Genomic DNA, 13980 nt, shown 5'->3' on the forward strand with positions numbered 1-13980 from the left:
ATTTTTATTATTTTATTATTATAAAGTGTGACTGGGATATCATTTTTCTTTTTTTGTTTTTGCTTAATCTTGTGACTGTTCACATTTCATTCTTGTTGCCAAATGATTCCCAGACACATTAATGATTCCCAGTATCATTTATTTTAGTCTGTAGTCCTAAACAGGTTCAGTCAGAAGTAACTCTCATGGAAATCAGTGGGACTTGGTTCTGAGTAAATGCACTTAGGATAGTCTTATTCAGCCCAATCTCTGCCTATTCACTTAGGAGTAAGTGTGCATCAAATCACAGCTGTGAAATCCTAAGTATGTTTACTTGGAAGCAAGTTCTAATGGCACTTATTCAGTGGCATCTACTTTTTTCACACCACACACAAACAGGCACTGAAACATCATTGGGATTTATTTAAAAATAGTGTGTATTGTGTTCCTTAAGGCTTATACCCAAATAAGAGTTCATGGGATTGCAACTGTACAGCTCAGTCCCAAACTTGTCTACTTAGATGTAATTAAATTAATTTCAATAAGCCTTACTTCCTTGTAAATATGCTTTGGATTGCAGCCATAGGAGAACAAGGACAGCACTGTAGCAACTCCCATGTTTTTGTTGTATGCCAAGTTCTTAGGCTTTTTTTTAAAAGGCTTAAAAAAAACTTGGTTCTAGCTTTCATACACTCTTAAGAACTTAAAAAGATGTATATAGCATATGTGTTCCATAAGCACATATTTATAATTTGGAGGAAAAGTATCTGATTGTGCCTAACAGGCTGGGGGAGGGGGCAGGACAGAGGAAGGCTTGGGCTTTCCTGTATCAACTTGCTCTTTGCTAAACCCTGCTCTGACTTTCCCATTTTTGGAAATTGGGGGGGGGGGGCTGCCAGAAACAGGGTCTTCTTTGTACTGGCTCCTAACTGCGAACACATCTGTCTGACTTTTTCCTGAATGTCTTTTAAAGTGTTTGGTGTAAATACATGATCCTTTGGTGGGATTTAGATGTGAACAGTTAATAATGCTGCTTATTCTGTTGATTTCTGTGTCAGGTGTTTTTCAGTTAGACTTTGGGCCCAACTAGCTGTGATACAGGAGATCTATAAATAAGATTGTCTTGAAAAAAAGGTCAAAGAAGTCATTGGGAGGGGCAATTCTAACTAGGACTGATTTCACTCAGAGCAATATTCTAGGCAAATCTGGAGAGTCCTGCAAAACATTTTTGGAAGTTACAAAGAATACCAGTAAGCTAAGTTAAATTATGCAGGGTATTTTTCACAAGTATTGGGGCTCAGTAGAATTAACATTCAAGTAAATAAATTTAGGCTGTAATCCTACGAATACTTCCCTGGGAGTAAACATCTATGAACACAATGGGACTTACTGCTGAGTAAATATATATATAGGCTTATGCTCTTAAGATCGCAACCCCAGTGCACCTAGCACCTTAGGGTGCTTGTGCAGGCCAGTCCTAGCAGAAGAAAATGTCTATGGACATTTTCACATGTGGCCATTAAAAACACATTTGAGCTTCTATACGTTGATGGCCAAAATACATTTGTTTTTTAAATACTGGATACAAAATGGAAGAAAGCCGTCTGTAAGTGGAATTATGTTTTGGCCAGCATAGGCTTTGCGTTGGCATTATAAGATGCATGAATGCAAAAATAAAATAAGATGCAAAGATATAACTTAAAAATAAAACCCAGATTTAGGCTGCAATCCTAGCCACACTTTGAGAGTGAGCCCCATTGAACAAAATAGGACTTACTTCCGAGTAGAACTGGTTAGCATTGTGCCTTACTTCAGAGTAGACCTGGTTAGAATTGTGCCCTGAGTCTCACAGTGGAAACTGGCTGTCTCTTGCTTGTTCATCCTCATAATAATTCTGTAAGGACTAAGTAGCACGTTCTGTGATGGCAAAACACGTGTTTTCACGTTGCTCCTCTCTCCATGCACACGCTGGGGCCAATCCGGCCTCCTGGAGTGCCTGTATTTGTTGCACACCGACGTTCAATGTATACAGGACGTGCTATATCCTATATTGTGTGCATGAAACAGGCTAAAAACGCCTTCAGCAACGTAGGCAGGGTTGATCTTCCACATCGCTCATGCCTAGGTAACTTGTTGACAGCCCAATCCTATCCACACTTTCCTGGGAGTAAGCCCCATTGACTCTAATGGGACTTACTTCTGAGTAGACATGGATTGGGCTATAAGGACCGTAACTATTCCTGACTCCTTCAGCGAAAACAAAACCATCAAGACCTGCAACAGACAGACAAGCCGCTTACACACACACCCTTCCCTGTATGCTCAACACATACAAATGTAGCAGAAATTACATTGCAAGCAAGAAAAGGCAACAAAGTGACTGAAAGCACGCGTGGGGGGGGGAGAGGCCTCTTTAACTCCCCTCGGTTCCAAAGCGTCCCTTCCCCTTTCATTCACCTCCTTTATCCCCCCCCCCTCCGCTTCCTCTTCCATTCAGGACCTGTGCGCTTGGAAACGAGCTGCACCTGCTTTAGATGAATTATGGTAGAACTGGAAGTAACTCTCTCGCTCTCCCCCCAGCCCTCCCTCCCAGCTCTCAAGTCACATCTCCAGTACAGACACAACCCCTGTGATTAGAGGCTGCTCTCCCCATCTGAATGGGACAGAGAGAGGAGGGACCCAAGAAATAGATTGACTCCCCCACCCTCCCCCCTCCGCACGCCCGCCCGCCCGCCCTTGAGACTTCCATTGAGGAAAACGGAGCAGCAGAAGGGGGTGAAGGCAGCAGGAACAGAGCCCCCCCCCCCGATGCACTAAGAGAGACGAAAGCAGCGAAGCCTTTGGCAGCAGAGAAAAGTATGCCCGTGCCTGAACTGTGCTAGTGCGCTCTCTCTCCCCTCCCTCCCTCTGTCTCTCTTTCTCTCTCTGTGTGTGTCTCTTTGTCTCCGAGGTGTTTAACTTTGGGGGACCTGGGGCTGCCTGGGAGCTGAAGGCATTGCTGCTCCGCAAGGGGAGAAGCTGGACGGAGGAGCGCCAGGAGCAGCGGCAGAGGCAACGGCGGCAACCACATGCTCCAAGTGGGGGGTGTTCAAAGTTGAGACTCGATTCCCGGCGCTGTAGATCGGAACAGGTTGGTGGGATTTTTCCAAGCAGCATCCACAGCCGGAACAACCACCACAACCCCCCCCTTTCTCCTTCCCTTCTTCTCCTTCCCCCCCCCCTCAAACTTTCATTCCTGCTTGACTTTCCATCCACGGAGAGGATCTTTTTGTAGTTCCTTCCTCTGGGTTTTTTTTTTTTTTTTTTTTAACTTAAAGGGACTCCCTGCTTTGCAAAGTTGCATGCCTTGCCCAAGAAGATTTGGCCGGGGAACTGCTCAAAAGTTGCTGCGCTCGCCGATCTGGTGGGATTCGCTCTCCTTTCTCTCCCCCCAGGTGTTCTGAAAAACAGGTGTGAGGAGGAGGAGGAGGAAGGTCATGCTTTGTTGATCCCCTCTCCCTGTCCTTCCTGGAAATTTAGGAGAGAGAGAGAAACCTCGAGGATGTTGGGGGGGGGGAGGTGAAAATACATAGAGGGACTATTTGGAAAAGAGCTTTCCTTCTCTCCCCCCCCCCCGTTCTTTTTGATTGCTTTGTGGCTTTTTGTAAAGGAGGCGCATCAAAGTTCGGGAGGGGGTCCCCGTGCAAAAGAGCATTGGAGACAAAGGGAGGTTCTGCTGGGAGCAACTTTTCAGCTAGGATTCTGCAGGCGATCGCGTGGATCCCAGAGGGACTGCGCATCGGGGGCGACTCCAAGCGCTGGGAAGCTTCTGGGGTTCCCCCTTTGTTCGAATGGGGGGGGGCTGTGAGAATGAGAGGCAGGGATAGGAGGTTCTTCTTGCCTATGGGGAAAAATGCTGGGGGGAGGGGGGGGAGAAAGAGAGAGAGAGTCTGGATTATTATTATTTTTTTGGTCCCTCTGTTTTGTGAATGTGAAGAGGGGGAGGTGGGGAATAGATGTTGCAAAACCGCTTTGGGGTTTCTGCAGATCAATCAGCCCCTGTAAGTGTGTCTGTGAATTACAATTTACTGTGATTGACAAGATGGGTAGACTCTCGAAGGTATTCACGTTTATGGTCCTCATGATGGGGATGGGGGGGGGAAGGGAGGGGAACTGTTCTGAATTGGGACAGCTGAATTTTTCTCTGACCCGCTTCGTGAAACAACTTTTTCCTGGCAAACAAGTTGGTCATGAGTAGAAAGTTTGTTTTTCTTTTTTCATCTAGCTGAAGATGGTCTCAAGTCTAGAGTTTTTTTGTTTTTGTTTTTTGTTTTTTTAAAAAAAACACCTTTGAGTTCGTGGAAAAATATTCCACAAATCTTGCAATTCTTTTATGTTAATTGCTTATTGATAGGAGGTGTAAATTTTAAGTAGTTGTCCTGTTCCTGGAGTTAAAAAAAAAAACAACCCAAAGTTTAACAGCTCTTTAAATTATTGTTTCCTAATGGGGGTATTGGCCATGTGTAGAATAGTTCACTACCTTGTGATTTGATTTAAATGAGCTTGCTTTGTATCCTAAATGCGCAGAATATATTTACCGGTCTGCCCAAGCAGTCTTTTAGTCAGTGTCTTGTCCACTTACCTTCTACTCCCTCTTTTTAATGACACCTGTGATTTAAAAACATTTTTGACATCTCACGGAGCAGCAAGTTTGAGTTAAAATGTGTTACAGCTGTAATTTAACAAATCCTAGTGACAAATCACAATGCTTTTGTAAGGGGGGGGGGAGCAATGCAAATATGTGATAACAGAAAATGATACCCCCCTCAACCTCATCCAGACGAATAACTATGACACAATTCCCAGTCCAACCATTAATAAAGTTATGGTTTTAAGTTCTTCTAGAATTGTTTTTATGTTAGTCCTGTACAAAGTTCTGAAAGTGCTGCGTAAGAGAGATGACTGCAGATATCACAGGAGAGAAATTTTCCTTTGATAAGAAGTGCGTTTGTGTTGGCAAACCACATTTTCAGGGAAGTAGAATGTGAACTGAAACAAAAAACTTTTGCCCTGAATTTGGCATTTGTTGAATGAAACCATTTTTTCACCTCTCTCTCCAAGTTCAAAATGTATTTCGAATGGGTGAGAACACTCGTAATAATTCATCAGATAATACTTGGGGTCTAAAATTCTTCAGCAGTGCAGTATTAAAAGGATCACATCTGACAAACTCCTAGTGAGACTTGTCTCTTCCTAATTTAGCCCTGAGGAATTTCACCACCAATCCCATTCCAGGGTCCATTGCCGACTTCAATCAAGTACTTGGTCCGCGATACTGTTTCTTTGGAGACGAAAATGTACATAAGGCAGCTGTCTCATCCGGTTTTTACCACTGGATTACAGCAGCACTTTAATGCTTTTAGGAAAAAGCTGTGGGGTGTTCAATAAACAAAAAAAATTACTTTGTGTTTAAAAGATGGTTTTAACCCACAACAGCGGTACTGTAATACTCTACAAATTTATTAGTTCATGTGAAAACATTTACACAAGAAGGGGCTTCTGCCGCCAATAGGCCATTTTGTGTCAAATTGACACAGTATGTTACTCCCTCAGGCAATGGGCCCCATGAGTTGTGATTGTTACCTATAACATCATGAAATGAGTCTCAATAAACTATACAGATTTAACTTTCTTTAATTTCTATTGATTGTACTGTAATTTGAGAATAGTTTTAGCAGGTGAGTGATGCTCAGATAATTTAGCTTTAAATTTTTAAATCCCTTTTCCCTCTAACTTAGAAAACAAACCTTGAAACTGGAGGGGGGGGGGGAGAGAGAGACGGTAAGAACCAGAGGTGTAATTTATTGAGCCACCAAGTTGGAAAGATAGGGAAAGTGGTCATATGGTTCTGATTTCAAAATATTTTTTCTTAATTCCCCCCCCCCATAGAGATGGGGTGACCGAGAAGTACTGTGGATTGCTGAGCTCTTCTGTTCCCTATGTTTTGAGATCATTTCAAAGAAAGTTCTTGGAAGTTTAACCAAATTCTTAAAAATCATTAAATGTATTTTTCTTGCTCATGCATTGTTAGCATGTAAATTTTGTGTAGGCAGAGTATCTTTTCCTTAAAATGGATGTGTAAATGATTTAGTTATATTTTAAAACAACAAAAGTGATGAAAAGGAAAAATAAGTTCCCTCTCCTAAGCTCCATTTTCATATAACTAGTTTGAAAGTAATTTTGCATGGGAAAAAATGTGGTCAAAAGCCTGTGTAACCCTCTCTCCTGTGCATTCTTGAATTCTTCTCTGCCAAAGCTTCAAAAGTGCCGTGCCACAGGCACTGAATACTGGTGTTAGGCAAAAACCTCCTTGCAAAGTAAGATACATACAGTAGACTGCCTTTTCACAGCTCCATTGTGTAATATTGTAAGGAACACTGGATAAATAGGCATAGAATTTCTTTCTTCCCAGACTGATAGCTTTCAAGACCATGAAGTTGTCTACCACATCTGATATTCTAATGCCACAATTTAGGGTTGGAGTAAGAAGTTGTTTCTTCACATGTAGGAACTAAAGGGCACCATAATGGAGAAAATAGTTTGGGGTGAGTAGTTTTTTAAATCTGCTCTGGCCACACTTTGGCTTAAAATATTAAAATTCTCAATTTCTCTCTTCACTGAAGATTAAAATCAAGAACACCAAAGAAATCTAGTAGATTAAATTCCTAATTCAGATTCTCCCTATAGAAAAGAGGGTTTCTTTAAGAAGGAGGGAAAAAATCTATAAAACAAAGAGCAAATAAAATAACCACTTCAGGCGCCTTTCTCTTTTTCTTTTCTAATAACCAAGCCGGGAACTATGTGCAGTCAGTTGTGAAGTTTTTGCCCAGAGAAGCCTAAGAGCTTTTCTTTTCTCATGGCAGAGGGGATGCTTTTGAACCTGATAATGTTTGTGTGTCTCGCTGTGGGGCTGAAATGGGGAAGGAGGGGGTGGTGGCTGAAAATTTTCTTTCTGTTGCATATGGGGGGGGGGAGATCAGAGGAAGAAAAGATGCTGTTGTATTTTGCCTTTCAAGGGACATAAAGTCTTTGTTTGTGTGAGAACTCTATGGAGTGGGCAAGTTTTTAAGCTTCATCTTAATGAAAATGGGGGGGGGGCAGACGGATAAATCATATATGCTCATCTTTTCTGTAAGTTTCCATCTTCTGATGGACTAGAATTTTGTAGCTTGTCGCCAGAGTACTTAGGAAAGAGCTCTAATTTTTTAAAATAAATGGTGGTTTTCTGCCCAAAAGCTGGAAGAAAAGGCATTTCTTTTCCAAATCTTTTTTCCCCCCTTTCTCTGGTAGCAGGTGTGTTTGAGTTTCTGGTGAAGGCATCCTCTTCAAAAAGGGCTAGGGGATAACATCATATAGAGTTACTCATCTGTGCCCTGTACTTTAAGAAGACAGCATATTGTAACACAGATACTTGGCATAGAGATCTGCAAAAATTCGTTATCAGCCATTATAATCAAACTGTACCTGTGTGTGCTTCGGCTTCAGGGTAGAGACAGGCTCTCTTATTGCTTCCTTATGGAGGAACTTGCTTTGCCTGCAAAAAATATATTGTTTTATCCCAGTTGTCTGAAAAGAGGGCAAAAAAAGAGAGATCTTTAACATGATTTAAAGAGAACTTCAAAACAAATCCCAACAATGCCCTTTTTTGATTTAATTATTTTCCACTTGGCATTGTTTGCTTTTTCATAGAACAGGATGCCACTTTTCAAACTTGGCTAAATCACTTGCCTCCGGGGCTGACTGATTTCCTTCTTACACTGGGAGTAATTGCCACATGGCAGGTTTAAACATACCTCCAGAATTGTTGTTGATAGGAAAGAGTGATGATTTAAACTGTATGAGGAGAATCTATACTTGAGAAATGTATGTAACAGTAAGTGGTGTGATTACAAATTAAAACCAATTGCAAACTTTGTAGGTGGTGCTACTGATATAAAAGATGTAAGACATAACTTAGAATTGATATCAGTGCAACAGAATAAAGTTTCATTCCCTGCTACCTGTTAATTTCAGTTTTGCTGCCTCTAAATGGCAGCAAATTGGCAGATATGGGCAATCATGCATTTCCCTTACCCATCTTTTCTGATTCTTGGTTGTCTCAAAACAGTGTCTCTGGCTGGCCATAAGCATTTTTTCCAGGTAGTCAGAAGAAAGGCTTTTGAGACATTTGTTTTGTTTTTAAGGTAGAGATGCTATTTTCACATGTGACTTTGTTCTTCTACCCCTACTGGAGTTTCATTCTAGTATATGCAATTTCCGTATGGAATTTAACACAGTTAAATTTTCTTTGCAAAATCTATTGTGTTGTAAGTGAGAATGTAGCACATAGGATGGTTACAGAATTCTATCTGAATTTAATTTAAAGAAGAGGGTGTGTGTGATGTCGGGGATGGACTGATAGTTCAGCTGGTTATTGAATTTCCATCTATTGAGTATGTTTCTTCTTAAAGTAGCATCACCGTGGAAAGGGTTAAATAACCAAAGTGAGGTTGAAAAAGACATTGAAAGGTGTAAGTGTGCACTTGCGTGTGTAAATGATGATTTGATCTGAGATCCAGAGTGTGGAAATACATTGGGCAAACCTGGATGCTGTGTTTTGTTTTATGAAGATCCTGCTCTGTCCGAAGAACAGAGATTGTCTGTGTGGAAGGGTGACTGTTCAAGATTTGCACTGTAAGTATTTCATCAGCAGAGGTGCTTAGGCAAAATGTTAGCATTTTCACTATGGCTGTTATAAATTTCACATCCCAGTTTTGTACCCTGCTGAGTTGGTGTTTATGGTGATATTAATATCCATCATCTACTCAGAATTAGGCTCTTTTGTATATCTGAAGGGGGGCAAAATGTGATCATTTTATTTTTCCTATACCTGAAACCTTTTTCCTTGGGTATATCTTTATACAGAACTGAGCAACGGCAAATAGAAAAGCATATGAGAATTTCTGCCACTTATTCAAACATTCTAGATTCAGTTGTATGTAAACTTCATAAGAGATACCTATGAGCATGCAAACTTCTTAAAGATGCTTGGGGATAGGAAAGAAATACAGACATTCTGTGTCATTTTTGATGTAACTGTCAATTCTGCTTCATTGACAAAACTGTGTCACTTGATGCTGTTCAGATGGAAGTTGACGTGTTGGTAGTGGCTAAAAAGCCAGGCTTCCAAGTTCAGAGACCATGGTTCTGTCCCATTTAACACAATTTTCTGTGAGAAGTTTTTGATTGATCAGTTTGTGAAACTTGAATAAGAGAGAGCCTTCAAATCATGAGGGAAGAGATCTGTAAATATACAAAGTATGGTTTGTTACCGGTTTGCATATAATGGCAAGGTCAGTATGCCCATGGAGCCAAACTCCTTTTAAACAGGCTACTTTTGAATAATTGTTCTTCACTCTCTTTGGTGGCCTAGATTTATTCTCCTGCAGTTTTGATGAGAATAAAGCTCTTTGTGCCTATATGAACAAAAGAAGAATGGAATTGTGGTGTTAATGGGTGTTATACTAGATCAGTGTTTCTCAAACTGTGGGTTGGGACCCACTAGGTGTGTCCCCATTCATTTCAATATTTTATTTTTAATATGTTAGACTTGATGCTCCCATGGGATGTTACTGTATCTGGGGAAATGTTACAGACCTGTACTTTTAACAAGCTACTATGTATGTCTTTTAACATTGATAGTAAATGGGACTTATCTGGGTAAGTGTGGATAGGATTGCAGTCTAGAATTGTTAAAATGTTCCTGCTTGCTGATGTCACTTCCGGTCATGACATCACTTCCGGTGGGTCCTGACAGATTCTGATTCTAAAAAGTGGGTCCCGGTGCGAAATGTGTGAGAATCACTGTACTAGATGCATAAGGGAATAAATATAGCATTGTGCATGGAAGTGTATGCATATAGCATTTGTACACAGAAACATTGTACATGGAAATGGCCAATGTGCATATATGATGTTAGGCAACAAGGCATATGTATAGTGTTCCTTGAGGGCAGGATGGGAGCTAACATGCTTCTGAATTTATCTGGCAGTATTTGATTCTTTCAAACGGAAACTGTTTTTGTAATGACTCACATGTGCAGGAGTGAACAAAGTTAGAGAATTTATCCCGTCGCTGCAGAGGCAGTTGCTTCATTTAGGAGCTGATCATTCTCCTTTAAAAGTCCAGGAGGAGTGGCCAGGGCCAGGATTCACCTATCCCCCATGGCCCCATCTAAACAAGTACAACTCAAGAAAGTGCAAAGAAGAGTGGATGAATTGCTTGCATGCTTTCAGGCAGTCCTGAAACAATGTATGGCTTATTTGCACAGGCACTGACAATAATTGTCCATGTTGTCCATGTTGTCTATTTTTTGAGCTTGGGTTGAATGAGGATGTAGCAAAGTAGTTTCCAGGGTTCAACACTGCATGCCAGATTTGCGATTAGTAGGCCACTGTGAGCTGTCATTTCTACATTGAGAAAAGAAATAGCCTCTGTTGGAGAACAAATTCCGCATATGGTACCTGTTGTTTGAGCAGTTCCCATGCTGCATTGCTTTAGAAGTCAAGGGGTAGTTTGGGTTGAACTGCTCAGACTGAGGCTGGAAATGGGACTTGCCTATTCCATTTGTACACCTCTACCTTTGCTACCTTTCCTTCTGGTTTTCCTGTCATCTGCTGTATTTACATTTCTAGCTCATACCATCTCTAAAGTTTAGGGCATGTAATGATAAATTAGATCTATGTACATAAGAGTAAATCATTCTAATGTTTAATATTTAGCTTAATACTTAATGGTCTAACTAGATGATGCTTAACTCGTGATCCAAGTCCTGGATGCTGGAACTGTGTGGCCTTGAGTGGGTCATCGAATTCCTCTGTTTCAGTAACATTTCTTTTGTATAGACCCTGAATTCTCGAGTTTTTCCTACATTGTGCTTAATTGAAGCAGGAAATATTCCCAATTTGTGAGGTTTCAGGTTTCAGAATTTCAAGGAAGTCAAGCTGAATCTGTGTCATGTTAGAAAGTGCCTTTTAATAGTTCCTGTAAAAAGAGTACCCCATTAGTAGGGTGAGGAAATTTTAATTTGTGTGGATTGGGGCAGTGTGGAGAGAGCTTGTTTCTTTGACACCACCACAGTCTTGCTTGAAAGTATGTAATGAGAAAGGCAGTAGAAACTGTCTTCATGAATGCAGGATAGGGTCTTTATCTACTAGTGTGGGGAATGGCTGCATTTGGATGTAGGAAAGCACCTGTGTGGATGTGATGGAGCAAAGAGATTTTTGGAAGTAATCAAATTACTTAACACTGTCATTTTCCCAGTGATGTTCTATTGAATGATAATGTCTTCTCATGTACAGTATTCAGGTTTCCTTAGCTTCATAGCATTTACAAATAACTTTTTCCCTTATAACTCAGTTTTCGATAATTAAACCTGAAGTCAGTATATTGTATTGGTTTCATTTCAGAAGTCCTTTAACAGGGTATGAATTAATCCCTGATTCATTTTTCTATCCTGAATGTATTCTTAGTGAAGAATGAAAGTGGTGGCTTTCCATAAAGGTTTGGAAGTCAATGTTTTTTCCATTTACCTCTGGAAGGGCTGCATTGCCTTTGGAAGCAGTACAGGTGAGATGCAGGATTAAGGGTTTGAACAGTAAATATCAACTGACTGAAAAAAAGGAGATTATTTGTACATGGTGTTGTGTTGCAGTCCTACTGGCATGGCCCCTTAGCTTCACAAGGAACAATCTACTGGAATCGGCTAATATTTCATGCTACCGAAGCAGCTCATCCTTTGCCTGATCAAGGTAGCGGCAATACATATCATTATGATCTTTCTGCCTTCTTGTTGATTATGTGTCTGGAGGAAGTTCTTTGGGTACTTGGCTAAGTCTTAAGTCAGCCATGGACTGACTTAAAACAGGTGGAAAAAATATAGTTAATTGTCAGACTTGATCTGTGGGGTCAGTTACTTGGCTGAGAAGTGTTTCAAAAAGTGGGGGAGAGTGAACAGAGCAGTGCCAAGTATGCAACATTAGCTTCCTCGTTCATTCCTAACGGGTCCGATAGAACATCCCATTTCCTTGAAAGCCCACCTGTAGCTGTTCTTGAAGTCACACTCGTTTTTTCTCCATTTCATGGCATCCGCTGACTTGGGGAACTAGGTTGTTTCTGTAAAAGTCTTGTTACTTCTCCTCATGTTTGCCTTGATATGCTTATCGGACATACTCAGATTATGTTCTACTTATTGCTACTCCTGCTCTCTTTTAGAAGGTGTTCTGTTTTGTATCTTGTAGCTATTCTGCTTTTGTTTGTTAAGATACCTTTCATTTTTGTGTAGTAGTGCTTGGCAATGAGTGAAAGATTTGCGACTTAAAAAGTACAACCCTATACATCTAATTGTTCAAATCCCCTACCCCCTTTCCAGAAGCAGCTCTGTTGGCTTGAGGCTCTGGCTGCAGAACTTGGCAGGTTGAGTCCGTTCATTAATGAACAGTGCCCTGGTTTTCTTCTCTGCCTTTGTTTATTACTGGGATGGGGGTATTTATTTGAAGGGGATGGCAGTTTGTACTGCCAAGATATTTTCTTTCACGAGCAACATTTTAACAGATTATTTCCTCTTCCTTCATTAAAATTGCTTGGCTGAGTTCTTCAGAAAGTGCAAGGCAGAGATTGGCACTACTGGGTGGAGAACCTTGGGGAAGAATAGAAAAAAAGATTAGGTTTGTTTGTATTTTTAAAAATCTCAAAAAAAAGAAACCACTTTTCTACAAAATTATCCAAAATGATATTTTCTTAAGACTTGTGTCTGTCTAAATGCATCAAATTGTGCTAACTTCTGTGAGTAATGAATGTAGAGTTTTTAATCTTCTAAAGACTGCTGTGGCAATATTCTCTCGAGATCGAATTATCAGTTGGGGAGGAGTGCAAACCTTCCCATTTTAAAATTTAAGTTGCAAGACTATCTTTAAAGTGTTGCTTCATCAGAATGGGTGGAGAATGTGATAGAAAGCTTCTTCACTCAGTGAAGTCCTGCAAAGATTTTTGGTTCACAAAATTGAAACAATGCTTCTCTCTAGGCAGCAACATAAATGTTTTTTTTTTCCATTAGAGAAAAAAATACTAGAAGAGAAAAGTTGGGGAAGATTCTGAGGTTTTTTTTTCCCCCTCACAGAATAGTTATAATAAACAATTGTGCCTAGCTAACTTTTGATTGTAATGCACCATGTCACATAAATCTGAGAGTTATGTTGAGCATGATAGATGGACAAAACAGACCTTTCCCCTATCATTATTAGGAGCAAGAATTTCCTTTATGTTGTGATTTCTAAGAGATGCTTCTGCAACCTTGAGATTAAGAACTTTTTCAGCAGTTTAATCAAGAACCCTAACATTTGTTTTTTGCATTAAAATTAGTTGTTTCACTATGTGTTTGGATTAAATGGCTTGAAATTTACAATGGGTTAGACTTGTGTAGCAATTTTTGTAGCAGTCTTAAAATTTTATGCACCTTTCACGTTTATGACACTTTCTGTGGGAGGTTGCCATTATTCCCATTCTACAGATGACGAATTGAAGCCAAGACACGGACTCGTCCAAGATTGCCTGATTAATTTATAGCTGAGGACCATCAGTTAATTTGGTTCATAGTTGGACAGTAATAAATATGTAGTGTGTTCTGGTGAAAATATCTAACCCAAGTCTTTGCTGAACACAACCCTTCATATTTGGTACTCTCTAAGAAAATGAAAATTGAGTGCAGACTTTTTTTATTGCACCCATTGTATCTGTCACAACCTAGAAAAGAGCCATGCTTCTTATGGTGCACTCAGTCTGTTTATCTGCTAATAGCTCTCCATAGGATTTCTTTTAGCTTGATGTCTTAAAGTAGCTATGTATACAATAGCTTGGGAGTTGGTATCTGTCTTGCCACAAGATAGTCAAATAGGATTTGCTAGGCTCTATCGAGAACTTGCAGA

The 13980-nt window shown here is 40.3% G+C and overlaps 1 protein-coding gene across 3 annotated transcripts in view; it reads left to right on the plus strand.

Moving 5' to 3' along the window:
• Positions 1-2739: 2739 nt before the first annotated feature.
• Positions 2740-13980, plus strand: part of FOXP4 (forkhead box P4) — a 179269-nt gene continuing 168028 nt past the window's right edge. For 2 of the 3 annotated variants that reach the window (XM_066626239.1, XM_066626241.1), the window contains exon 1: positions 2740-3109. The gene's annotated coding sequence lies outside the window, so the exon portion shown is untranslated. The remainder of the gene's footprint in view (positions 3110-13980) is intronic. The other variant, XM_066626240.1, reaches the window with a different exon arrangement.

This window comes from Tiliqua scincoides, chromosome 4 (genome assembly GCF_035046505.1).
Source record: "Tiliqua scincoides isolate rTilSci1 chromosome 4, rTilSci1.hap2, whole genome shotgun sequence".
Lineage (NCBI taxonomy): Eukaryota > Metazoa > Chordata > Lepidosauria > Squamata > Scincidae > Tiliqua > Tiliqua scincoides.